A 27,354-nucleotide genomic window follows, 5' to 3' on the forward strand; every position below is an offset into this window, starting at 1 on the left:
TTATTGATGAGGAAAATGAAGAACAGAGGGATTAAGTGACTTGCCCAACATCACACAGGACGCAGTGGCTGTGCTAGAATTTGAACGTAGGGCAGACTGACCCCAAAGCCTTTGCTTTCCACTGACATTCCCTGAACTAACCTCAAATCTGCTAGACGGTATTAAACCCAGGGCCCTAGATGGGGGACTGTCTTTCAGGGCCCACCTTCCCAGGTCCCCAGGTCCCCCCAGTGTCCCCTGGGCTCTGGAAGAGGCCTTGGTGAGGCTCTGGCCCAAAGCCGGGCATCTTTCACCTGTCTCCCAGCGGGGCTTTCCGTGCCCCTTCTTGTCCTCTTGGCCCAACCCTCCCCGAAGCACATAGCGGGCACGGAGGACACGGCTATTCACAGTCTCCCTGGACAATCCTTCAGAGGCAGCCTCCGCGCCCCTCAATCTTCCTCTCGATGTCACCGCGCTTTCTCAGTACTGGCCGTGTCACCTTGGACTGTGAAGGCACAGGCGGTCCTGCAGTTACAGGAAAAAATAGGCAAAGAAATTGCATTTCGTTGCATTTCCTCCGAGACCGTTGTGAAGCGTGTGACTTGCCTCTTTTGTGTTGAATTGTTTTAGCTGCATCTTGCAGGACCCAGATTCCATTTTTTTAAAATTTTTTTTAACGTTTATTTATTTTTGAGACAGAGAGAGACAGAGCATGAGCGGGAGAGGGTCAGAGAGAGGGAGACACAGAATCCAAAGCAGGCTCCAGGCTCTGAGCTGTGGGCACAGAGCCCGACGCGGGGCTCCAACCCACAGACCGCGAGATCATGACCTGAGCCGAAGTCAGACCCCCAACCGAGTGAGCCACCCAGGCGCCCCCCCAGATTCCATTTTTGTTGAAACAACTGGGAGAAAGGGCACCTGGGCTCCAATCCCAGCTTTGTCATCAACCTGCTTGAAAGCCTTCAGCGTCTCCTTTTGTCCTTAAGATGATTTCCAAACACCTTAAGATGGGGAGGCACCATTGGGACCCGCCGTTTCTCCGGAATGCTCTACTCCGGCTACATTGAGCTCCTCCCTCTTGCTCTGACCCTCACAGATGTCCCTGAAGCTGTCCTTCTCCTCCCTCTTGGCCCCAAACACCCCGATTCATCCTTCAGCCTGCGTGTCACCTCCTCCAGGAAGTACTCTGCTATCATCACCCACAAAGCCAGTTGCTGAGACCCCCAGTTCCCCTGGATGTCCTCTCGTAGGGTATGTAATGCAATTTGGTGTGTTTTCTCTAGTCAGTCATTTGACCATCTACTGTGTGAGCTTCAAGAGGGCCCCACTTAATCCATCTTGCTCGCCATTGTTTCTCTAGCGCCCAGCACAGTGCCTGACACACAACAGGTGTTTTAGAAGCATACACCACATATGAACGACTAAACAAACCAGTCAGGATTCTTAGATGCAAACAACAAAACCAGCTATGCCTGATTTAAGGGGGAAGAAACGATTTCTCCGAGGGCAGTCAGCTAGCTCACAGAATCATAGCAAGTTCTGGAGACCCAGGCTCAGGACCACACAGCAGAATTGTGCCGGCCACATGGCAGGACGCGTTTGGTGAGGGCACCACTGCTGTCTTCAATAACAGCGAGCCCCTGCCGCTGAGACCACCACCATCCCCAGCCGTGGGCCCTTGACCCCTCCAACAACGATGTGCCCTGTTCCTCTGGGAACTTGAACTCGCTCCTCCTTCTTCTTCACGTTATGAACTCGATCGAGAGTCGGAGGCTGGTGTCCTGATGGGCACACAGACTGAGTCACATGCCCACACCCTAGCCGCAAGGGAGCCCGGGAATGGGAGTTCTTTACATTTTTACTTCCTTGAGTGAGAGGGAGGGGAGTCATCGGGTGGGGGCCTCCTAGGAATGGGGTACACGTGCGGAGCAGTTCACAAGAAGGGGAAACCTCTACCACAGCGATCAAGTGAACGGCCCCATAAGGCGGTTTCCCTCCTTTCTTGCTGCCTCAGTTTCCTCAGCTGCAAGAGGAAAACAGGTCGGTCCTTCAGTTTCCTCTCTGGCACTAACATCCTCTGATTCTGGTTTTGTGTTGTTTATCCATATGCAGCCTGAAGACACAAGAAGCACAGGTGAACCAGAGGGAGGAGAATCTCCCAGAAGTTCCTGTACCAGTCAGGACCAACTGGGTTATGCCACAGTAACAAATCTACCAAGTCCCCGGGGACTTATGCCAAAGGACACTGCCACGGTTAGGGACCTGGCTATCTGGAAAGCGGAAGGGGGGCGTGTTCACCCACTGCTGTAGGTACTTTCTACGGCTCATAGGAAGCACGATTGCCCTGAACTATTCTGAAGGAGCGTGGTCAGAATGGCTAACAAAGAAACTAGCTGTTCCACCAGAAAGGCCAAGTTCAAAGGCAAGCAGCTTCACAGAGGAGGGTTTATCAGCAGTAATATTGCGGATGATTTATTTATTTATTCCGTCATTCATGGAAGAAGTATTTATGGGGCATCCACTCTATATCAGGTACCAGACTGGCCACGGGGATGTGATGGTAAACAAGACAGAAAGGTCCGTGCCCTCTTTGAGCTTATACTCTAGCGAGGAAGAAAGAGAATCACTAGATAAACAAAGAATTACGCAGGATGCTTTCCGTGGTGCTCAGTGCTACAAAGGCATAAGCAGGGTGGTTCAGGAGAGCAGGGAGTATGTGGGTGAGGGGCATCTTAGCAACGATGACGGTCAGGGAAGGCAAGGCCCCTCTGGGATGACATTTAAGCTGAATTGTGATTAATAATAAGAGGAAAGAACGAGCCAGGCAGAGGGGACAGCCAGGTGAGAAGACTGTAAAGTAGGAGCCCATGTGGCTGGAAGAACAGGAGACAAGGTCAGGGAAGCAGGTGGGGTCCTTGCTCCATAGCAAGTCATCTGTAGGGATTCTGGGTACAAGGGTTTGGGGGGGGGGGTGGGTGCATTGCCTGGCATTAAGCAAGAGAGTGACAAGATCTGATTGGATTTCATGTTTTTTCAAAAGATCCCTTTGGCTGCTGGGCACAGAGCGGATCGGGGGGGAGCAAAGTAATAACAGAACGAATACAATACCTAGTTCAATAGAGTGAAATTGCCAGCGGAGAATCCCGGCTTTCATTGCTACCGCAAATGGTAAATGCTGCGGGTGCCACAGGGAGTTATCATGACCAGGGGCAGGGAGGATGTTCCCAGGGGAGAGTCTCTTGCACTTGTATTAGTCTGGACAGCGTAGGCGACACCACAGCACCAAATTCTAGCCTCAGTGGTTGCACGAGCAGTGCTGTATTTCTTGCTTGCCCTGCATGCTCTTTGTGGGTGGACCTGGGGTCTCTGCTCCTCACGGTCACTCAGGGACCCAGGCGTCACCCTCTGCAGCCTGGTCTTCATGCTCCCTGCAGCGGGCAGGGGAGAAATATGCACAGAGAGACAACACGTAGTCCTCTGCACTTTGTGACATCTTTTTCTGTCCCATGAGCCAGAATCAGCCACATGTCTGCATGTGATTGCAAAGAAGCTGTGGTCTCCCGTGTGCTCAGGAGGAAGGGAGGAGTGGATGTGTGCACGGGCACTAGCGTCTGCTGTGTGCCTGAAATCAGAAGTCACTTGTCGCCGGCAAAATAAAAAAGGGGCCGGAGGACCATAGAACAGAGCCCCGGCAGGATGGATGAGGCTCCAAAGAACCACCCAAACTAAAAATAAAGCTGCTTTTCCGCTGGGATATCCAATGTGACTTGGGAACAAAAAAAAAAACAACACACACACACACTTGTTTTAGGAGGAATACGAATCCGGCTGGTGCACAGTGCAAGGGGCCAGGCACTCGGGACTGGAAGGTCATTTGGTACAGAGCCTCCAAATGCCAAGAAAGTGGATTCGCCCCCAAGCCCCTACACCAGGCCTCAGTTCTCTTGCCTCTTCCTGAGGTCCCTCTGCATAGGGACATGCACGTGCTGGAGAATTCTGGAACCCTTTCTGCATTGCTCTGCGATCTTTCTCTTTGGGACTTGTCCTGTACACACACACGTTTTTTTCTTTTTCTCCTAACATCACCATTTTTAGTAATAACCATAGCTACACATTTCCAAGTACCTTCTAAACATTTCACATAGCATAGCTAATTCAATCCGCACAACAATCCCAGAAGGTAGGTATGGTTATCATCACCATTTTACACGTGGGGAAACTGAGGCACGGGGCGACTCAGTAACTTACCTAGAGTGTAGCAGCTAAGAGCAGAGGAGCTGGGAATCAAAACCAGGAGGTCCGGTCCCGGAGGCCCTGCTCTCCATCTGTAGAACACAATGCCCCAGCAGACACGGCCACAACCCACACTGGCTCCAAAGAGCATCTGTCCCCGATGAGTGGAGGACAGCAAAAGATCCTTTTTGGCCAAATTCCTCGACTGGTGACTTGGGACTTCACAGAGGAGCGAACCTTCCCGCGTGGACACGCACAGAAACTAGCCAAAGCAAATCATTTAACTCTTCTCACTTTTCATTTGATTCTACTTCATATTTGGGTTTGGGTTTGTTTTTTTTTTTCAACAAATATTTTTGAACCTCTCCTATAAGGAAGACACTCAGTCAATGCACTAAAGGGAAGTAAGGAGAAGAAACTGGGTGCCTAAGTCACAATCTCTTCCTTCGAAGGGCTTGCCATCTACTCAGGAAAACCAGACAGAATCACATGACAACACAGACCCTGTGCTCAAGAAAGCCCCAGCTATGGGCTGACAGCAAGTTCTCAGATCAGCAAATTAAAAAAAAAATACCGCATGGAGCGCCTGGGTGGCTCAGTCGGTTAAGCGTCTGACTTCAGCTCAGGTCCTCTGCGCTGACAACTCAGAGCCTGGAGCCTGCTTCGGATTCTGTGTCTCCCTATCTCTCTGCCCCTCCCCTGCTCACGCTCTGTCTCTCTCTCTCTCTCAAAAATAAATAAACATTAAAAAAAATAAAATGAAGTGTCTTCAAGTGTCTACATAATTTCTTTAAAAGAAAGAAGAAAAAAGAAAACAAAGAAAAGAAAAGAAAAGAAAAGAAAAGAAAAGAAAAGAAAAAAAAGGAAAAGAAAAGACAAGACACAAAAGCAGGCCAGAGACAGGAAAGCGAGACAGAAGTTGAGTTTTGTGAGGCCACATTCCGCTCAGCTGCCTAAGCATCTGCACAAGCCCCTGTAAGGAAGGCCCAGGGCTGTGAACAAGTGTTTTAAACTCTATTCCTTACACCCTCGAGGCTGCCATCTTCTATGCTTTGGAAAATTTGCTTCCATCACACACACACACACACACACACACACACACACACTCAGAGCGATCAAACAAACCAACAACAACAAAAACCTACACATTTCCCTGTTGCACGAGTCTGAGCCCCCAACCTACTCTAACTGGTTTTAGAGAGAAAATACATGTATCAAAAGTTATTCGACAACACAGAGAGTTTCAGAGAAGGCCATAGAGCTGGTCTTCGACATCGTTAGGGACAGCCCTCAAGTTCAGAGGGCTGGCCCCCTTGCAGATAGGGTCCCTGTCCTGGGGACAGGCACTGCAGCATGAAAGGCCATGCCCAGGACTCGCACTGCTATCTCTGAAACCTTGACGGCCTTCTGCTGCCCTCCACTCCTTGGCTAAGTTCATGACTGCCACACGTCACCTCTTTCCTCTGTGTGTTTTCTTCTGAACTGAAGCTGTTCATTGATGCAGCCAAATGCAAGATCCCAGGTCACATGCCTTCCCAGTAACTAACACCGAGGCTGGGAAAGTGAATCCTGACTTCTGTCTCTGGAAGGTGGGATTCATAATAGGAGTAGTTACCAGGGTGGCCACACATTCTGGTTTCTTAAGAGAATCTGGGTTTCTGGGACATCTGGGTGGCTCAGTCGGTCGAGCATCTGACTTCGGCTCAGGTTGCGATCTCATGGTTCATGGATTTGAGCCCTGAGTCGGGCTCTGTGCTGACAGCTCAGAGCCTGGAGCCTGTTTCAGATTCTGTGTCTCCCTCTCTCTCTGCCCCTCCCCTGCTCATGCTCATGCTCTGTCTCTCAAAACTAAATAAACGTTAAAAAATTAAACAAAAGAGAATCTCAGTTTCTGCCTCTTGTCCCAGCATAATTATTAATAGCACCCTTTTAACTCTCCAGTGTGGTTCCACTTGGATCATAAATTATATAGACATCCCAATAATTCCCAGTAATAATCGCTGGGTTCAGTCATCACGAATGTCCTGCTTTCCCTTCCTTCCCAGATCCTCTGCCCCTCCCACTCCAGAAGCCTGTGCTTCCGAATGTGCCCTTCTCCTATTACAAAGCAAAAGGGGACTCTTCTGTTTGCACTCAGGGAAGTCAACAATGGACATACCTCAGGGAACATTCCAGTCAGAAGAGGGAGAACTTTTCTATTCAAGATTTAAAAAAAAAAGCCAAATTAAAATTCAGAAGAACAAAGGAAAATATGAGCAACCAGCTGGCAGGTTTAGTTAGACATCCAGGTAGGGGACAGCTCATGGAGGGCCTTGAATGACAAGGAGAAAACTTTGGACTTTATCTGTGGGAAATAAAACATATATGGAAGTTCTCTGAACAGGGGAATGGCCTGACCCTGTCCAGTATACTTGAAAGAGTAGGCACCAGACCGACCTGAGTTTAATGTATGATTTATTGTATGGAATGAGGGACAGAATGGAAAATTACTTAACCTCTCTAAAACTCGAATTTATCATTTGTAAAACAGAGAAAATGAAAGCCTCCTTTGAGATTGTTGTGGGGATGAATTAAAATAAAGTTCTTGGCACAGTATACAAACACACAGTAGGTACTCGAATGACATTAGTTGCCTTAGCTGATGTCCAGGCAGGAGTTGGGGGAGCACCATGCAGCACATGCATGCAGAGCACCAGGAAAGAGGAGAGACTGATCTTCGGCCCTGTTGTTCCATCCATCACTAAAAGTGGGTGTTAGAGTCTCCAACTATTATTATTATTGGGTTAACTATTTCTCCATTCAATTCTACCAGGTTTTGCTTCATGTATTTTGGGGACTTGTTAGGTGCATATATGTTCGTATTATGTCTTTATGAGAAATTGACACTTTCATCATTACAAAATGTCCTTCTCTGTCCCTACTCACAATTTTTGTCTTAAAACCTACTTGTCTGATAGTATAGCCTCTCTAGGTCTTGTTTGGTTAATGTTAGCATGACGTATCTTTTCCTGTCCTTTTACTTTCAATTTGTCTCTTTGAATCCAAAGTGCCTCCTGTAGATAGTATATACTTGGATCATGTTTTTTTTTTTTTTCCAATTCATTTTGCCATCTCAGCCTTCTATTGGAATGTTTAGTCCATTTGCGTTTAACGTAATTGTTGATAGGGTAGGATTTGCAGTTGGAATTTGCTGTTTGTTTTTCACATGTTTTATATTTTCTGACCCTCTGTGCTTCTGTTTCTGTTAGAAGTACAGTAGAAAGTGTATAATTTTAATTCCCTATTGCTTCTTTTATCATATTTTTAAAGTTACTTTCTTAGTGGTTGCCCTGGGAATTACAATTAACACCTAAACTTAAAACAATTCTGTTTGAATTTTTGCCAACTTAATTTCAATAATATGCAAAAACCACTGTTCCAATACATCTCTGTTCCCTCCTCCTTTGTTTTACTGTCATACAAATTAGATCTTTACATATTATAAGCTCTTCGACACAGTTTTATAATTGTTGCTTTATGCGGTTGTGTTTTAAATCAGAATAAAACCATTATAAAACAAAAATGCATTTATTACATTGTTTTTATATTAACCTATGTAGTTATCTTTACTTGTATTCTTTATTTATTTGTGCAGATTCAAGTTACTGTCTCATGTGCTTTCATTTCATCCTGGAAGACTCCCATGAATATATCTTGTAGGGCAAGTCTGCTACCAACAAATTCTCAGTTTTTGTTTATCTGGAAATGTGTTAATGTCTCTTTCATTTTTGAAGCTTGGTTCTGCTGGAATGTCTCAGTTGACCTTTTTCTTTCATTTCTTGAATATATCATCCCACTGCTTTTTGGTCTCCATAGTTTCTGATGAGGTGCCAGTTTTTGATCTTATTAAAGATCCCTTTTCTCTTTTCTCTTACTGCTTTCAGGATTCTTGCTTTGTCTTTGACTTTTGACCAGTTGACTGTGATGTGTCTAAGTGTGGATCTCTTTGAATTTATTCGACTTGAAATTTGTTGAAGTTCTTGGATGTGTAGATTAATATTTTTCATCTAACTTGAGAAGTTTTAGAAGTGTATTCAAATAGTGTTTCTGCCTCTTTCTCTCCTCTCCTTCTGGGACTCCCATTATGCACATGTTGGTAATCTTAATGGTGTCCCATGGGTCTCTGAGGTTCTTCCATTTTTTAAATTCTTTTTCTTTCCTCAGACTAGATAATCTCAGTTGACTTATCTTCAAGTTTGCTCTTCGTTTATTCTGCCAATTCAAATATGCTGTTGAGACTATCTAGTGAATTTTTTTTTAATTTCAGTCATCATACTTTTCAACTCCAGAATTTCTATTTGGTTCTTTGTTTTGTTTTGTTTTGTTTTAATAATCTCTATCTCTTTATTGATATTCTCTATGTGGTGACACATTGTTCACATACTTTCATTTAATTATTTGGAAGTTTTTCCCTTTAGTTCTTTGAACACTTTATAACAGATGATGAAAGTCTTTGTCTAGTAAGTCCAACTTCTGGGCTTCCTTAGGGAGAATTCCTATTGACTGCTTTTTTTCCCCCTGCGTATGGATCATACTTTCCTATTTATTTTCATTCCTCATAATTTTTTGTTAAAAAGTAAGCATTTTAAATAATACATTGTGGCAACCCTTCAACTCAGACTTCTGCCCACCACAGGATTTGTCATTGTTCTGTTTGTTGTTGTTGCTGTTTATTTAGTGACGTTTCTGATAGAATTCTGTAAAGTCTGTATTATTTGTCATATGCAGCCACTGAAATCTCTGTTCAGCTAGCTTAGTGATTATCTAATGGTTGAAGAGATTTCCTTAAATGCTTTCAATGACTAAGACTTTCATCTTTTTCTGAGGGGCTCTGTGTTGGTGCACACCTTAAGGTCTCTGATAATTTACAACCCTGCCTGAACCCTTCAATTTCTGTTTGTGCAGAGTCCCAAGATCAGCCAGAGGTGAGAGACTGGAGCCTTCTCAAGTCTTTCCTGGGGATGCACAGAGCACTACACATGTGCGTGGCCTTCTAAATCCCCAAGAATATGTCAGAGCTTCTCAAAGATCTCTGTGGGAACATCTCATTCACCAGATTTAAGTTTTTTGGCCAGCTTCCTGTTTGCCCAACAGGTATTACCACCTCAGGTAACTGTGACGTTAAACAATTGCCTATGATTGTTTTTGACAAATGCTATCCAGGTGAGATCAGTCGCGTTCAGGGTGATATGGCCGTAGACCTGACAACTGCTATCCAGGTAGAGTGTTTTGCTCTGAGCCAAAGCAAATAAAGATGAGTCCTTTTATGGGAGCTGCTGTGCAAGTCAAATAGCGACAATTCTCTGAGGATAGAGCTTTTGGGAAGCTCTAAACTCATACTTCCCCATCCAGCGACTGCTAGGCTGCTGGTTCGCACAGCTGCTGTGATTGTGGTGCTGCTGGTTCTCAAGGCTACTGCGGAGCTGGGGAAAGAGCCATGGGAGCCAGACAAGTTAAAATGCCACAAAGCTCATTGTTCTTGCTGAGGTGAAGCTATTTTTCCCAAATAAACACTCTTTGGATTATTGCAAGCCTTTATTAATTTCCAGCATTCTGAAAATAATGGTGTTGAACATTTTCCCAGTGTTCTCATTGCTTTTATGGAAGAGCAGACTCCTGAAGGTTCTTACTCTTCCGTTAGAGAAGCTCTTCCCTTTCATGAAGAGTTTAACTGGGGCCTAACATGATCAGGTCATTTTGTTAGACTCTGTCTGACCTCTGCATTGAGAATAGATTGGAGGGATGGAACAGGCAGCAAGGGGACAGTTAAGAGAATCTTACTGGGGAGAAGCGATGGCTGTCAGAACCAGAGCAGTAGGAGCAGCGTGACTGTGGAAAAGTGCATCAGTCCAACAGACTCACATAAGACATTTTTTCTTTCTTCTGATCTACCCAGTGATCCAGGAGCTGAAATAGGTCTCATGCTCTATCAGATAAGCAGATCTGAAGGGAATCGGCCCAAACACAATGCAAGGAAGAGTAGAGGCTGCTTGCTCATCTCTGGGTACCACAGAAGCTTTGTGAGGGAGGAGAGTCAGGAGATCCCCGGGGGAGAGTGAAAGAAGTCATGGGAAGGGCAAATGAGGGCTGACACGAGGGGCTGGGGACCAGGTGTTCCTTGGCCTTTGCTGTAGAACAGCTGCGGGGCCAACCAAAGTTTTGCCACCTGGGATCCTTCAGGACCACAGATTCATCTCTGCCCCTCTTAAGAGGCCGTCCCTGAGTGCATTGTGTTGCTGGAGCCCAGTAGAGGACCAGGTAAAAGTGGAGTGGACTGCTTTCTTCTTCGTTTCATTCTCTCCCAAGAAATTCTCTGAGTGAGCTTTTGTATGTCCCAGATGTTCCTGCCTTTGTTCCGATTTAATCCTGTCTATTTATCCCCTGTGGTACCTGTTTATTATCTTCCATTTCTCTTCGGGAGCTGAGGCTCAGTGGATCTGCCAGGACTGATCTTATCTGCATTTGGGCAAACACAACCATGCCCAAGCCTTGTCATCCAGCTCCCATATGAAAGACTCAGAGAAGGAGAAACATTAAAACCGGTACCACCAAGAACAGCAAGCCCACAGAGATTTAAAAATAAACATGAAAACTGCTCTGGGTGCTGTTCAGAGGCACTTGCAAACCCCTTCAGTGGAGACACAATGGAGCTGCGCACCCGCTCCCCGGGCCCCATCCTCCTGCAGCTACAAGTAGCTGCAGTAGCTGTAGACTTGGCTCTTGACTTCTGCCTTGAAAGGGAGACTGTGGCTCCCAGCAGGGCTGTGGAGACAATGACACAGAACCTCTCCCCTGCGAGGATTCAAAATCTGGGAACGTTACAGCTGTTGGAGGCTATAACTTTGGGTCTTTGATGAGATCTCCGAGGGCAACCGGGGGAGGAGGGCTCAAGGACTCAGAGTGAGCCACATACTCAGAAAAGGTTACGACACAGGCTTCCTGGTTCCCCCCTGGACTGCTTTCTCCAACAGCACATTGCATAGGCAGGGCTCTAACATGCAAGTTGAGAATCACAGCAAGAACAGAGGGAGGAACAAGAGATTTTATTTATTACCTTTACTAGACAGATCTACAGAGACCAGCTATCCAACCATACTGTCTCTAATCTGGACCTCAGAGGACACCCCTGGACTGCAGCCACCAGGCCCCACAACCCCACCTTTGGGAGCTGCGGGCAGACAGGGTCTGATTCTTCACTAGCACTAAGTTCAAGGGAGCTATGTCATAAACCACAGGTTGGAGCAAAAGCCTTGGAGTCAAGTCATGGTGAAACCCACCCCTACTTACCTGAGAAAGGGGCAAGAGCGCTTCTAAACTTTCTCCTGAATCCACACTCCTTTTGCCACCTGCCGCGTGCCCACCTTGGCCTGCAACAGGAATGAGATGGGACCTCAGATGATGTCAAGGCCGACTCCATGGCAGCCAAGTGTGTTAATTCTGTGATTCACCTCACCCCGGCTCTTTTAATCCTCACATCAACACTGCGAGGCTGCCATCGATACCTCCATGGCAAACATGAGTCAACCAAGACCATGAGAGGTTACATAACTTGCCCGAGATCACGCGACTAAGAACTGGCAGCCCCAAATTTGAACTCTGGTCTGTTGGATCTAAAGCGGAAAACATGCTCGGGAATCTCCGATGCACCAGGGTTCCCACTGGCCAGTCCTCGAAAGGCCGTCTGTTCTACCCATCCAGGATGGACAATCCCTGCGCCTGAATAGCTGTGTGGGGGTGGAGGAACGTGGGGCCCTGCAATGTTCAGCATGCGTCCCTGCGGTCACCACAAATGGCTCGTTATATAGTGGTGGCGGTGGCGGCAGCTTCAGGCGCCTTTGCCTTGCAGGATTGACATCAATCCTCATTCAAATCAAACTCCTCTGAAACATGCTCCAGTGGAGTGGAATTTTCTGCTAAATAAGGTGTTATTAACCCAGCTCCCGGCTCCTTGGGCCCGGGCTGAGCTCAGCAGCAGCGACAGCCACTCCACGCTACTTAAATACCGATTAATAGACATTGCAGCACTGGCCCAGGCAGATCCGGCGACCTCAGGCTCCTGCGGGCTCCTCGGAGCTCCTCGGACCATGATGCCTGGAAACTCACAATGCATCTTCCTCGACTCTCATTCCAGTGCAGTCGCCAAGCAGCAATTGGATGCTTTGTGGTCTCAGGACAAGGAGATAGCGGGGGGGGGGGGGGGGCGTGTAGAAAGGGGGAAATTGCTGCTCCTCTTCTGTGGCCTCTTCCTTACCAAGCTTCCCTTTGCGGGGGCTTCTCCGGATGGAATGGGGCAAAGGACGAGCTCGATCGGGGAGGAAGGGGAGTGGTTCTTCTCTCCACCATGCTTGCAATAGCACGGCGAGAGGACCAGGAGTCTCCCACCACCCTGAGGACGACACAAGGAGCCATCCAGGCTTTGGGCTGGGACTGGGTCCTAACAAAATGCCATCTTATTTCTAGCGCAGCCCAAAACACACTTTGATGTGCCACACCCGATCATTCCAGCCACATACCAGTTCAGTTTATGTAATTCTCAAAGTGTAAACTTTTACTGCTGAAAGAGCCCTTAGAGAGTCGCTGGCCCAAGCTCATTTTACAGCTGAGGAAACTCCGGACCAGAGAGGGAAAAGGTCATGTCCAAGGTCTCACAGCTAGTAAACAGCAAAGCCAGGGCTTGTACCCAGATCTCCAACTCCCAGTGCAATGCTCTTTCCCTTATTCCGTTTCTCTCCCTTCCAAGCACACAGAGGCATCGCTGCCAGCCAGGAAGTAATAACCACATTTACGCGATTTCCCAGTTTGCATATGGCAATGGATGGCAAATTGTTCTTAAGTGATATGTTATTAAATAAGATCAGAGAACATAAAAATGGATTTCTGAACTCTGGTAAATAAGAATACATCACACTTCTTCGTCTATTTCCCTGACAAATGCCTGCTAGGTGCCTGCTACGTGTCAGACACAGTGCTGGGTGCGGGGTCCACAGGGGTGACTGCATGAGAGACCGTCTGTAGCCTCACCAAGCTTACAGTCTAGCAGGGGAGACAGAACAATCTCACACACGTGTGCAAATAACTGCTATGAAGGAAAGGAACCAAGGACCAGCACGCAACCATGGGGAAGACGTACTTTATGTTTGCAAGGTCACAGAAGGCTTCTCTAAGGAGGTGACAGTCAAGCCAAGACCCGAGGGATGAGAAACGGCCAGCAAGAGAGGAGACAAGGAGGAGCGATCCAAGCAGAAGGAATCACACTTGGATTTCGTACCATGGACAATGAGGTGAAAATATTTTTAAATGAATACGAGCCCATTATTTTAGAGGCAGGAAAGCTATTCCATTTCCTCAGTTAATTGTTCTGTTTCCTAGAGATGATTCCTGATTGATCAGCCTTTCTGGGTCACTTGTCTGCATTTTTGTACCATTTGTTCAATTTGTGGCTGACGAAGGGCCCTTTCAGAGGTGGTGGAAGGACTTTTCACCTCCCTCCCCAAACCCAGAACAATGCCGAATAGTTGTTTCACACACAGGCTCCAACACGAAGACCCAGGCTCTCTCACGTCTCAGCTGTGTGACCTTGGGCAAGGCACTTCCTTTCTGAGCCTCGGTCTCTTCATTTGTGGGGTCAAGGGTAACAAGGACACACCCTCGGAAGTAATGTGTGAAGAACCTAGCATCTGCATCTGGCATGTTGTAATTACTCAATGACCATTAGCCGCTACTATGATTGGAAGCTACATTCAAACAAATTAAACGGCCTTGTGCATGCAAAGGTGTTGGCTAGCTTTTCTTCAACCTTTTTTTTTCCCTAGGCACATTGCGACAAAGAGCAGATCCTTTTGTAGTTGTGACTGAAAGCTTGTGCCAAAAACTCCATGGGTCCTGGGAGGATTGGTGGGGAAGCTTATGAACAGGGGAGGGGGTGCCCAAGACCTGGAGTCAGGGGTAAGATCTTTTTTTCTTTTTAAATGTAGTTGTTTTTAAAGTTTATTTATTTTTTTTTTTTGAGAGAGAAAGAGCTCTCGCGGGGGAGGGGCAGAGAGAGAATCCCACACGAGCTCCCCGCTATGAGTGCAAAGCCCACTCTCACAAACCGTGATCACGATCTGAGCTGAAATCAAGAGTCAGACACTGAACCAACTGAGCCAGCCAGGCGCCTTAGGGGCGAGATCTTTTAAACCAGGCAAGTGTTGCTCGGGGCAGAACCCCAGGGAAGGTGTCAGCCTTGGGAGAGCCTGACATGGTGGCATCTACAGCATAAGGAAGAAAAAGGACCCAAGAAGTAAAGGCCAGAAAAGCTGACAAAAGCCACAGTTGCTGAGCTGGGCTACCCAACACTCCAGCACGAACAAGCAGAGGGCAGGAGACGTCAGCCATTGGGGAAAATCCAAATGGGGTTCTATTCGGAACTAGGGAGAGTTCTAAGGGGGTCTGGGAAGCTCTTAGAGGGGTGAGAGATGCTTTTCCTGAAGGTCAGCATTTCTATGCATCAAAGAATTTGGTTAGAACTTCTCCCTCTCCACTCTCCTTGGAAGCATTTCCATTTCTGTCTGAAGAGACAGCCAATCTGGCAAACTTAGGGCTCAGACGAGATCCTCAAAGATCTTGAGGTTTTGGTTGGACATGTTTCCATCTTTTCTCCCCATTGAATGATTTTTGGATTTCCTCTCTTTTCCCTCAGCTCCCCAGCCTGGTCCATAGCATCTCCCAGGCCATGCCTGGGACCCACCCCAACTGCCTCCCAATATCTTGCCTCTTGGATCATGGACCACAGTTTAAGCTTGCCAAAAGCTTTTATTGTTACCATTCCTCCTCTGGCATTAGCCAGAAATGCTCCAAGTTCAGCTCATCTGCGCTCCTCTCCTGAAGTCAAATGCAAGGACGGTTTTCTGCATTAACCAGCTGGCTGGATTAGCATTTGGTAGGAATCCTTCCAACCTAACTCTCTTTGCTCCCTTCTCCATACCCACCACCCCCTGAAGCATCTCTGCTAAGCTCTGGAGCTCCTTGAAACACCATTTGAGAATTGCTGCTTTGATCTAACATCGCTTAGGAAAACTAAGTCCTGGGGTCATGTTCTTAGCCTCATCAGAGCCCAGACTCCATGTTCAATCTTTGCTTGAAGTTCAAGCAAGATAAGGACAGAGGGTCAACTAGAGAGGCTTCCATCTCCATGAGGGGCTCCCCATTTTTCCCTGTTGCCTCTGCCTCCCCAGATCTCAAAACTACACCCCTTGTAGCCCAGCCTGTAAAGCAGCCAGTATATGAGTCAGTTCTGCACTGTAATTCCAGATACATCCTCAGCATACCAGCTGGAGAGATTCAATAATGAGTCACCGTGTTGCTTGGTCCTTCCCTACCTCCAGTTCAATTCTCTCTCCTTTTCTAATTCTTTTTCTTTTTTTAATGTTTACTTTTAAGAGAGAAAGACAGAGGGCCAGCGGGAGAGGGGCAGAAAGAGAGGGAGACACAGAATCTGAAGCAGGCTCTAAGCTCCAAGCTGTCAGCACAGAGCCTGATGTGGGGCTCAAACTCATGAACCATGAGATCATGACCTGATCGGATGCTTAACCGACTGAGCCACCCAGGTGCCCCTCTTTTTTCTTTTTTTTTTTAAGTAAACTCTGCCCAACCTGGGGCCAATTCTGCTTCCTTTTCTAATCTGTTCTGTGTCCCAGGAATCTGACCTTGCTGCTGGGTTCAACCAATGGCAAGGTGGGAAGGGAGAGAGGTCATTTCTTTTCCACTACTTCCTGCTTTGGCCCCGTGTCTCTGACAGCAGCTACTTCCCTCTGTGACCAACAGCTCTTACCAGCCAACCCCCCAGCTCAGCTCTCACTGGGCCCCAGGAGCATGATTTCCTCCCTTTGTCTCTTCAACCCTAGGGGTAGGGCCAGCTCTCTGCTGCTGTACCTTTCTGAGTGGCACCTCGTTGATTCCTTCAATCCTGCCCTTACCTCTGTAAGTAGTGTATCCATTAGGACTTCTTCATTTGAATCATGCTGGATGAATTCTGTTTCTCACCAGACCCGGAATGATATAGTCATATTTGCCAAACTCAAGGTCCAACCCCGGTGATCTGAAGCCTGCTTGTCTAAGCCCCATGATATCTCCCAAATCCAGGCTCTTCTACAGGCCTTTTGCTTGGGTGCCTTTAAGATACAGGCTTTCCTGCCCCACGTCTGGCACCTTGACCATCACATCCTCCTCAGGACTGCCCTTTGCTGCACAGCCACTTCCTAGATGGCCTTGCCCTGGTGAGAGGCCCTGTCTGGTCCTCAGTCCTGCACTCTGGCTTCTCTTCAAAACTCCATGTTTTGTTTTAGGTGGATGGAAGTGCCACCAATCTCAGGAACTCGAAAGACGGAGCAGATTTGGGGAGCAGCCAGGCGTGGGGCCAGTGGAGACAAAATCAGTTTCAGGTATATTGGGGCTGAAATGCCTTAAGAATGTGCACTTGGGGATGTGCATGCAGGAGGTAGAGGCATTGGGACACAGGTAGAAAACTGAGATTCAAGACCCTGCATTGAAAGCTAAGGGGTGAATAAGACATTGCCGAGTGAGGAAGAAAGGCTGAACACGAAGCCTGATGGAGGATTTAAGGAACATTTGAGGAAGAAGTTTCTGGAAAGATAAATGAGGAGTGGTCAGAAAAGTGGAAGGAAAACCAGAAGAATGTAGAATATAGAAACCGTGAGAAGAAAGGGTCTCAAGGAGAGGGCAGTCACCAGAAGAAGGCAAACAGCGTGAGGAGTTGGCTCGGTGTCCCATCACCATTGACTCTGCAGTCTGGATTTGAAAATTGGCGCCTCTTCTTGGTAGATATATGACCTTTGACAAGTCAGGTGGCTGCTGAGCCCCAGTTCCCACCATGTAAAAAAGGAAACAACGATGGTCCCTACCTCCCAGGGTGGTTCCATTTGCGTGTCCTTGTTGCAAAGCACCTAGCACGGCACCCGACACTTCCAAAGTGTTCAACAAACATCAGCCCTACCTCCAAGCATTAATTAGTTCAGCAAACACTCATGAACACCATGATAGGATCCTTCCTATAGAAGATGCTGAACCAAGATGGGAGGAAGCAATCTCAAAGTGGAGGTGACATCAATCACTCGCTTCCATGGGAACAAGTGTTGAGCTGCATTCAAGAGGCCCAGAAGGTAAGTTCAAGAGTCCTAAGAAGGAAAAGTCCCTGTTGTTGCCAGGAGATGTGTCTAGAGAACTACAGGCACAGAAGGTCGCCATGGAGGAGAGACCCGCTGAGTCAGACCTTGAAGGATAAGTAGAAGAACAGCCAGGAAGAGGGAACAAGCTGAACAATGGCCCAGAGAGAGGCATCTGAACAGTCAAGAGAGATTCTCAGGGCTCCCTGCTGCCCTCTGGTGCCAAGCCCAGGGGTAAATGGCCCCAAGTCTGGACAGCAAATTCATGACAGACACAGCTCCCCAGTCCTCTTCTTCCCATTGCAGATGCTGGGACGTGATCATTAGGTGATTATATTTTTAAGGCCCAAATTGTTTTATTTGTTTCCTTGCCAGCTTTCATGAGGCCATCAGTCATTCCCCACACAGATAACATTTCTTATGTACATTGACAGAATAAATTACATGGTTCTCATCCGGCAAATCAACATTACAGGGGAACATTATCTTTTGCAAAACGCTGCCTGGGCACATCATAAATCCTAACCAGGTTTATTACATCTGTCTTGTCATAGATTCATTTTATTGAGAAGTGTGTTTTTTTTTTTTCCAGATTAATAATCACATTAATAGACGGGATTCTTTTTAGAGGATTGTTTTCTTGGAGAAACCAAAGGAAGAATTTCACGGCTGCAGAGCCTTGCCACACTGGCTGGTGCTGCAAGAATGTCCTTGTCATGCTGACAATGCCCTCTGGGGCTGGGGAGCGGGAACTCTTGACTCACCCAGGGATGTTGGGGCAGCCAGGATTCCTTCCTCACTTCTGTTTCCACAGCTATCTCCAAAGGACAAATCGAGACGTTTCCAAGATGGTGTCAAAGATATATTGTTATATTAAACCAACCAAATGAATATTTAATGAGTAACTAGCATGAGTGCAACTGGCAAACCAACTGGGGAGAGGAAGCTAGCTCATATGGAACAGCAAGAGAACAATTTAGGACAGAATCCCAAGTCAGGCTTCCTGCCTGCCTGCTCTCCTTCTGTGCTTGGGTGGCTCAACCATCCCAAGACCGGTGATTTGTTGGCCCTGGGCTTCTTTCTCCTCCTTTTATTAAGTGAGGTGATTGGGTTAAATCAAGGACTGGCAAACTATGGCCCAGAGCCAAATCCAGCCCATCCCCTTTTTAGTGAATGGAGTTGTACTGGAACACAGCCACGCCCATTCATTTACATTTCATTTATGCCTGATTTCAAGCTACAACAGCAGAATTGAGCAGCTATAACAGAGACCCAGTGACCTGCAAAGCCTAAAACACAGACTATCTGGCTGTTTACAGAAAAAGTTTGCAGACCTCTGGTCTGGATAAACTCTAAGTGGTTGATCTGAGGGCCAAGTCTGAGGATCCTACAGAAGTGCTCATGATAACGTTGAGTGGAGCCATCCATGCTAAGTGCTTTCCTTGCATCATCTCATTTCATTCTCGAAATGCTTCCATGACAAATGCTTCCATTCTACAGATGAGGAAACTGAGGCTTCCAGTGGTGTGGTGACTTTTCTAAAGTCACCTAGAGATGTAGGCAAGTCGGGAGCCTGTCTGGAGCTAAAACCTTTGTCCTTGCCTCTCCAGTGAACGTGATGCCTAGGAATTGTGTAGATGTTAATCAGTGAGAGTTGGGGTGGGGGGAGTGTAATTCTTACGGGACCTCAAATTTGGTGCATAGGACTTTGATGAGTGGAGAAAAAGGAAGTGGCCCTCCCAGCAGTGGGGACTGGGGACAAGAGGAGGGTGTGTTATGTATCACAAGGCCAGGTCTTTGTGTTTGGGTGAGAGAAGGACCTTCCACCCGCTGCCCCAGGGAGGGGATTGCCTCCTTCAAGCCTCACAACCACCCTGTGAGGTGGGTGCTCCTCTGGCTCCCACTCAACAGGTGGAGGGGGACAGCCCAAGGCAGGTGCTTGCCCAGGTCACACAGTGGGTGAGTGGCATTTCCTCTTCATTCATATGTTTTGGGCAAGTTCTTTTCATAGTGTTAGGCTGTCTCACCTGGGCTACGGTGAGCCTGGTAGAACACTTTGGAATTTAAAGTGGGATCACTTCAGCCAAAGGGCAAGAGGCATCAGGGTGGCAGAGCCCAAGGGGAAGGCAAAACGCAAGGCAAATTGGAAGCTATCAAAGTGGCTGACTGCCCTTCTGGGGATCAGTCTTCTCTATTCACATCAGAGAAGACTCTGTGTCCATATAATGAGCAAGATAGCCCACCTACACTTGATGGCAGTTACCCCTCTAATGCATAACTACTGCTTTCCCCCTCCAACACTCCGCTCCAGCCCCACACGCCCTCTACCTCATCCTGGGACCCCTCGCTGCACCACCCCAGAAGATATCCTTCACTTTGTCGCTTTGCTCTGTGAATGCTGTGCATGGAATTGGGCAACTCGGCAACTCTGTGCCTCTGGATATTTGCACTTGTCCCCTTAGCTTAAGTGTTCTTCTGTATATATCCATGGTCTGAATCCCCTCAACATCTGCAGGAGACCTTCCTGACATTTTACAGAAAATTATGTCCTCTGTACCACACCCTCCTTTCCCACCTCCTCTGCCTTATTTTCCTCTGTATCATTTGCCTCTGTCTGGCTCATTTATTGTCTGCCAATGCTCCCCATCCGCCCTGGAATGTGAGCCCATGAGGGCAAGGTTTGCATCTGTTCTATTCATTGCTATATCTCTAATACCTAGAATAAAGCCTACCACATAGGAGGCATTCAATATATAATTGCTGGCTAGAAGTTTAATGCATTCCAATGTCATTCCACAATTTGCTAGATTTGGTTCTTTGGGCAAAATACTTAGTTTCTCCTATACTCAGCCTTCTCCTCTGTAAAATTTTGGTGAAACAGTACCTTTTTCATTAAGTGTTGTTAGAAATAATTGAAAAAACAAAATAGAAGAAATGTAACCTGCTTGGCTCAGAGTCTGGCATAGAGTCTCACACACAGCAGGTGCTGGGAGATGTGTCCCTCCTTTTTTTTTTTTTCTTTTGAGGACACTCCTGGAGCCAAGTATAACTTGACAATGAGACCAGGACCAAAACTGTCTGTATTAGGCGAGGGTATCCGACCATAGGGAGAAAGTCAGTTTCACTACTTAGGACGGTGGAAAATTCCTTTATTCCCTTGCACTCCAGTTTGCTCATCTGTGAAATGGGTTATAATAAAACCAACTTCATAGAGTTGATTCAGATATTGAATAAGGTGATGCATAAGAGTTGTTCAGCACAAGACCTAGCTCATATGATCTTCGGGGTTAATGATGAGGAGGGGGATGGTAAGTATCCTCAAGGAGGCTACCTGGGAAGGAGGTGCTGGCCCAGCCTTGGAGTCTTCTGGCCCTTGGATTTTTGGCAAGAAGTTGGTTCCTGACAGATCAGGCCTGAGCAGGTTAACGTGCAACAGTCTCTCCTCCAGCTCCTTTTTTTAGCACAAAAATCTGTCCTAGCACCTCTCATCATCCACTTCATCAGTCTCAAACGGTTGGCTAATTGCACTCTCCAGCAGCCCCCCTTTCTCCCTGCCTCTTCAACAAGCTCAATAACACACAGCTGCCTCTTTCTTTGGGGCCCCACTGGGAAGCTATAAACAAAATATAGCTAGCAATACTTCACCACCTTCTCTAGGCTCCCTTCCCCTGTTGACCCCCTGCTCCTCTCTCCTTGAACAGGAATGGTACCAGATGGGAGCTAAGATCCCTATCAAAGACTAAAGAACTCCAGAAATGGTAATATACATGAGTCAATGTGAAAGACTTTTCTTTTCTTTTCTTTTCTTTTCTTTTCTTTTCTTTTCTTTTCTTTTTTATGAGTAGGCTTCAAGCCCAGTGTGGAGCCCAAGGTGGGGCTTGAACTCATGACCCTGAGATCAAGACCTGAGCTAAGATCAAGAGTCAGACGTTTAACTGACTGAGCCACCCAGGAGCCCCAAAAGACTTTTCTCAATTCCTAATTTTTTAAAAAGAAAAATGACTATATAAAGCAAAAAATAATGATAATGCATAATGGTTGTTAACATATGTAAAAATAAAATAGATGTCAAAATAGAACAAAAGACAGGGGAAATGGAAATCTACTGTTGTAAGAGTCTTACATCCTGTGTGCAGTGGAACGATATAAATTCAAGGTAGGCTTTGACAATTTAAGAATGTATATGGCAATTCCTAGAACAACCATTTTAAAAGTGATATGGATTTTTAAAAAATTAGTAGATGAGAAAAAAATAGAATACAAAATTCTCTCAAAATGCAAAGAAGGCAGGAAAAAAGGAAAAAAAAATTTTTTAAATAATGAAAGGGGAAACCAGATGTCAGAGAGCAAAACAGTAGTTTTCAATCCAACCAAATCAATAATTACATTAAATGTAAATGAACTAACACCCCAATTTAAAGGCAGAAATTGACAATAAAAAGCCAAGGCCCAGCTATATCCACACACTTTAAGTGTGAATACACAGAAAGATTAAGAGTAAAAAAGATGGAAAAAAAGATACACCATGGAAACAGTAATTAAAAGAAAGCCAAGGTGGGTATACTAATATCAAACGAAATGAATTCAAGACAAGGAATACTACTAGATGTAAGGAGAGACATTTCATATGATAGGTGTCAAATAAGAAGACAGAACAACCCCAAATGTGTATGCATCTAATACCAACCTCAAAACCAGCCACTTGGTTTGTCACTTGGTTTGTGTCTGTCTCTCCCTGGGCCTATAAATCCCATGTGGGCAGGGGCCATGTCAGCCTCTTTGACCTTCTTAACCTAAGTCCTGGGCACAATGGCTGACATACAGGAAGGTCCTTGATAATTGGTTATTGGAAAAATGAGTGAATAAATGAATGAATGAAGAAATAAAAGAAGGGGGGGGTTGGAGAGAGGGAGGAAAAGAGGGAAGGAGAGAGGGAGGGAGAAAAAGAAACAAAAAGGAGAGAGACACAGGAAACATCAATGTCCCACCCTCACTGGAAGGGCTAAGGCAGTGTCATAAAGAACGTGAAGTCAACATACAAATCCTCCGCTCTCTCTTTCCATCCCAAAGTTTCCAGGTAACCCCTGCAGCCCCTTAATAGCTCCTCTTCCTGCCCTGCTGCCTGAGGCCCTGACCTAAGCAAGACCCTGAGGACTGTGGATCTGAGTTGAAATCCTCTGCAGCTCCCCCTCTCCCCCACAGGGACATTCTCTCTGACTTGTGTCCTACACTAAACCAGACCTTTGTCTGCGGGAGCACAGTCTCAGCTCCCCGAGGAAGGAATTGACAGTCATCATCGATCGAGACTCTCTCCCTAATTGGCTGCCCCCCACCCCATCTTCACAATGGGCCATTTCCCAGACAATAGACATCATCACTGCCTTTGTGCAAGCCCAAGCATCCTGAAATTGAGTCTCCAATCTCCTCGCAGACATGCACAGGAAATGGAAAATCCATACCGGTCCCTGCTGACACTGTGGCTGTGGATTCCAAAGCACACAGGGCATCTGCTCCCTGGGATACAGAGGGGACCTGAGACTGCCTGGGCAGGGGGAGGTCTAACTCCCATGGCCAGCCTTCCAGGGTAGAATCAGAAACTTCCTGAGGACTGAGGATCTCCATAACCCTACTTGTATCACCCACCCACTCATGGTAGGGCAGGGCCTGATCACCTGGGTCACCCCTGGAAAACCTGGGGTCCCTGGAGTCCTAGGGTCCTGTTTACAAAGAAGGCTTCCGAGCTTCCTGGAAGAACAAAGGATTCAGGGAACTAGCGATCCTTAGAAAAGATGGTAGAAAACAGATGTTCCCACACCGCAGGAAAAAGCTGTCCTGAGGTAGAAGATGCCCTTCCTTCCCTTTCTTCAAAGAGCAGCCTGCAGATGCTTCTGAGTCATGCGCCTGAAAACGTCACTTCTCCTGCCTGAAACTCTGACCATTGGTACCCAGCTGTGTGAAACATAATCCTAAATATTTTGAGACTGTCGGGGGAAATTGGATTAGGAACTGAGGATTAGACGATACAAAGGATTTTTTTTTTTTGCTAATTGTTAAGCGTGATAACACCTTGTTGTTAGGTAAGAAAACATCTATATTTTTTAGAAGTATATCCCACAGGGCTATAATGACACAGTACCTGAGATTTGCTTTCAAATACTTCAGTACGGAGAAACGGAAAGAGAAAGAGAACTGTCATAATGCAGAATCCAGGTTCAGCAAGATGAGATCTAGGATTGATTAATGATGTCTGCCTCAGGCAGGGGAAACGCAGCGCGGGTGGGAAGTGCAGAGGACAGGCTACTGCATGTATCTGCCATCCTGGCTGGCCCCTTGTCTTCCAGACAAATGTCTACTTTGCCTTTCAGGCTTGCTTCAAAGAATACCTTAGTTACATATTGATTAACTAGGAGTTAATATGTTCTTAAACAATCCAGTCTTGTTTATTTAATCCATTTCTGCTCTAGGACAAGCCAAAAAGGAGAACCATCAAGGCCTTGGCCTAAAAATTGCTATTAGTAATTGAATTTTAGATGGAAGTATTGATTTTATATTTCAACTTTTTTTAATGTTTATTTATTTTGAGAGAGAGAGACGAGAGAGAGAGAGAGACAGAGAGAGAGAGAGAACACACGAGAGCAGGGGCGGGGCAGAGAGAGAGCAGGAGAGAGAATCCCAAGCAGATCACGACCTGAGCCCAAATCAAGAGTCAGACTTTTAACCAACTGAGCCACCCAGGCGCCCCTGATTTCATATTTTAGACTCAACTGAACGATTTCCCCTTTCCTTACTTTCCAGCAGGAGGTGATAGCACACACAACATCTCCGTCAGCAGCACAGCAACCCCATGAGCTAAGAGTCTATCACCTCCCTACTTGAGATCCAAGTTGAAATCTTTCACACAAGGTCATACAGAGGGTAAGCAGTTGAGTCAGGCTCTCCGACATCAAAGGCAGTGCGCAACGGTCGCACTCTCTTACCTCCCACCGGATGCCTGGACGAGGCACTTGTAAATGTTTCAGCCACAGCAATGAGCCAGGAACTTGTGGGCTGGAGGGCCAGAGAGAAAAGAGGAGGTCAGCTTCCCAAGGACAGCTGCTTGAGAACCCGTAACCCCCCAGGGGGAATCTCAGCTCAAGGCAAGAGAGAGGAAGAAGAAACACCATCTGTGCGGGGCTCCATCTGGGAGGCTCCCCCGGAGGAACCTCTCCCATCCAGCCACCAGAGAGGAGCTCCCCGTTTGTGATGCTTCCACGTGGCTGGGGCCACTTCCCTGAGAACTCAGCCCACTTTGGGGCCAGCATTCTGTTCGTCAGCAAAATGATGGGAAAACTGGGGGATCCAATCAGTGAAACTGGGGATACAAATTGGCAACCCCCATTAATAGAATCCGAATCTGGTGCCATCCTTAGTTCAGGGCGTTTGTTTCATGATACTAATTTGAATCAAAATTTTTGTATGAGTTTGGTGATGTCTGCGTGATTTAAATTTTAATTAGTAACTGTCTTACCTGGTGTGCTATGGGAGGGTATGCCAACAACACAAAATGCAAAATTCCAATATAGGCATTAAACTTACAGTTCATACGGGGCGCCTGGGTGGTTCAGTCGGTTAGGTGTCCGACTTTGGCTCAGGTCATGATCTCGCAGGCCGTGAGTTCGAGCCCCGCGTTGAGCTCTGTGCTGGCAGCTCAGAGCCTGGAGCCTGCCTTCTATTCTGTGTCTCCCTCTCTCTCTCTGCCCTCCCCCCTGCTTGTGCCCTGTCTCTCTTTCTCAAAAATAAATAAAACATTTAAAAAAAGGAGAGTGTTAACACCATTGTGAAGAGTAGTTTCATCCCTCACTGCCTCCAAACTGCATTTCAGAAAAGAATGTGTTGCCTTACAGTTGTGGAGCCAAAAGTCCCATCAAAGGATTTTTCTTAAATTAGGACATAAACTGCCCTCAGAGTTATACACAAATATCCCCTTGGTGAAATAGGAAGTTGCTAGCTTTTAAAACAGCTCCTTTTCCTACCACTTCTAATCATCAATTTTGGGGTCCACCTTTCTACTTTGGAGGTTATCTCCAAACACAGCAGCTGGGAAGGGCCTGTGGTTCTTCAACCACTCTCCCCCTTTGTGGTCGGTCCTTTCACCCCTAAAATCTCCCCAAGAGAGACATCCTATATTTACGCTCCAGAAATGGCTCTTTCCAGGATGCTACCCTGCTGGGTCGGGGGTCCCTGGAGGAAGGAACTGTTTTGGATGAGGCTGCTGGTACAAACTAAAAAAAAGGCTTGCTAAGAGAAGAAACAACATGAACAGTCACACTGCCTGTGACAATGCGATACCGATTGGGCCACCTGAAAGAAGGGAGGCAGGGCAGAACTCTAAAACGTTTCAAACACTTGGCCCTGATGTGTCTTCACCTACACTTCTCCAAGTAGGGCACGTTTCCCCTTCCCGCAGGGATATGCAGCCATGTGCTGGAGGGCCCACGAAGCCGCACAACACCGCACACTGTGGCATTCGGATTTAACTGAAAAATGGCTCGGGGGAGGGGGCGGCGTAGACGTTCGGAAACTTTGCACTCTTACCCGTCTTTGCCACGGGCAAAGCCAGCACCCTCCTGCTTTTCCCTGTTGTGCGATTTCGTGTTTTTTTCATGAAAGCATGGGGGTGTTTTTTTCATTTTTAATCAAAGTAACACGCAAAGTTACGGCTGTGTTTTTTAAAGCAAAGTTACAGCTTTAAAATCAAAGCATACAAAGAACTTCTCATGAAAAATCATAATGCCGTGCCCTATCCCACTCCATTCTCTAGCCTGGCTCCCTGGAGGTAACAATTTATAACTCTTTATAACTCTCACGGTTGCTTTTTTTTTTTTTTTTTCCTACTAGCTACCTCCATATTTCTAAATAATATTATTTAAACTGCTATTTATTGATCCATACATTCCAGACATTCTCTATTGATTTTGAATTATGATGGATGTGGGTTTGACTCTTTCATTTCCCCAATCTGCATTGCCCCATACAGCTAGTTCACTATTTGTAGTTAAATCGTTTGTGCCGTAAGAAACACATTTACTGTTCGGTGGCCACGTTACATCGATTCCCTTTCCTCTTTTAACTGCGCTCTGATTTCCATCTGGGAATCAATCCACCGCTCCGCTACATAGTCGCCACCCTCTCTGGGTGACCACGCCCTCTCTAGCTACAGGGAGGCTCCAATTGGCTGAACCCCGTCCCCCAAGCTATAGTGATTGGTCAAAAAAAGGTCTGTAACCCAATATCAGCCAATGAGAGGCTTCCTGGAGGAAACTGGGGCAAAATTTCCTCGCTCTTTTGTAGAGGCCCCTAGAGAAATGTTTTCCTCCTAATAGACCTGAAGGAGGAAGCGCAAAGCCCCTAGAAGGTGCTGGAATCCGCCCTGGAACCACGCGGAAAAGCCATCTTACTTTGAATAAAGATACTGCAGATGGCAGAGGAGGGGTGAATATTAAACGTTTTCGAGAGTGCCTGGATCAAGCCTCATCTGCAGTTTCAACTGCCTTCAAAGTTGTCAGTCATGTGAGCTAACTACTATAAATCCCTTTATGGTTTAAGCCACTTTGAGTTATTTGCAAAGGGAAGATTCCTCACCAACATAAGGATTTACTTCATTATGCTGTGCAGCAAATTATTTATAGTTTCACCGCAGAGCTGAGCAGTATACGAGTAGACCTCTTTGCATGTACAGGTTTTTTGGTGGTTTTTGAAAGTTAATTATTATTTTTACTTGGAAAATTTCCCATAAGCATATCCTTAATTCTTTCCACATACTCGTCTCTAACCCCTTCTTCCGCTCCTGGCTGGGGTCCGTCTCAGCCGTCAGCCTACACCTTCTCTTCCCTGATTGTCTGAATTCCAGTAACTTCCCCTCTTTTGGACGACGCAGGATTTGCTGGAACATTTTCTCAAT

General features: G+C 46.6%; 1 long non-coding RNA gene across 2 annotated transcripts; it reads right to left on the reverse strand.

Moving 5' to 3' along the window:
- On the reverse strand, positions 1-27,354 carry LOC122241185. Of its 2 annotated transcripts, none has more exons than XR_006221194.1 (4): positions 27,216-27,354; positions 24,392-24,461; positions 11,539-11,618; positions 1-504 (listed from the first exon to the last, which is right to left on the reverse strand). It is a non-coding gene; the product is annotated as an uncharacterized LOC122241185 (long non-coding RNA). The 2 variants fall into 2 exon arrangements; XR_006221195.1 differs by lacking the exon at positions 27,216-27,354 and adding an exon at positions 25,825-25,910.

Source organism: Panthera tigris, chromosome C1 (assembly GCF_018350195.1).
Source record: "Panthera tigris isolate Pti1 chromosome C1, P.tigris_Pti1_mat1.1, whole genome shotgun sequence".
Classification (NCBI taxonomy): Eukaryota; Metazoa; Chordata; class Mammalia; order Carnivora; family Felidae; genus Panthera; species Panthera tigris.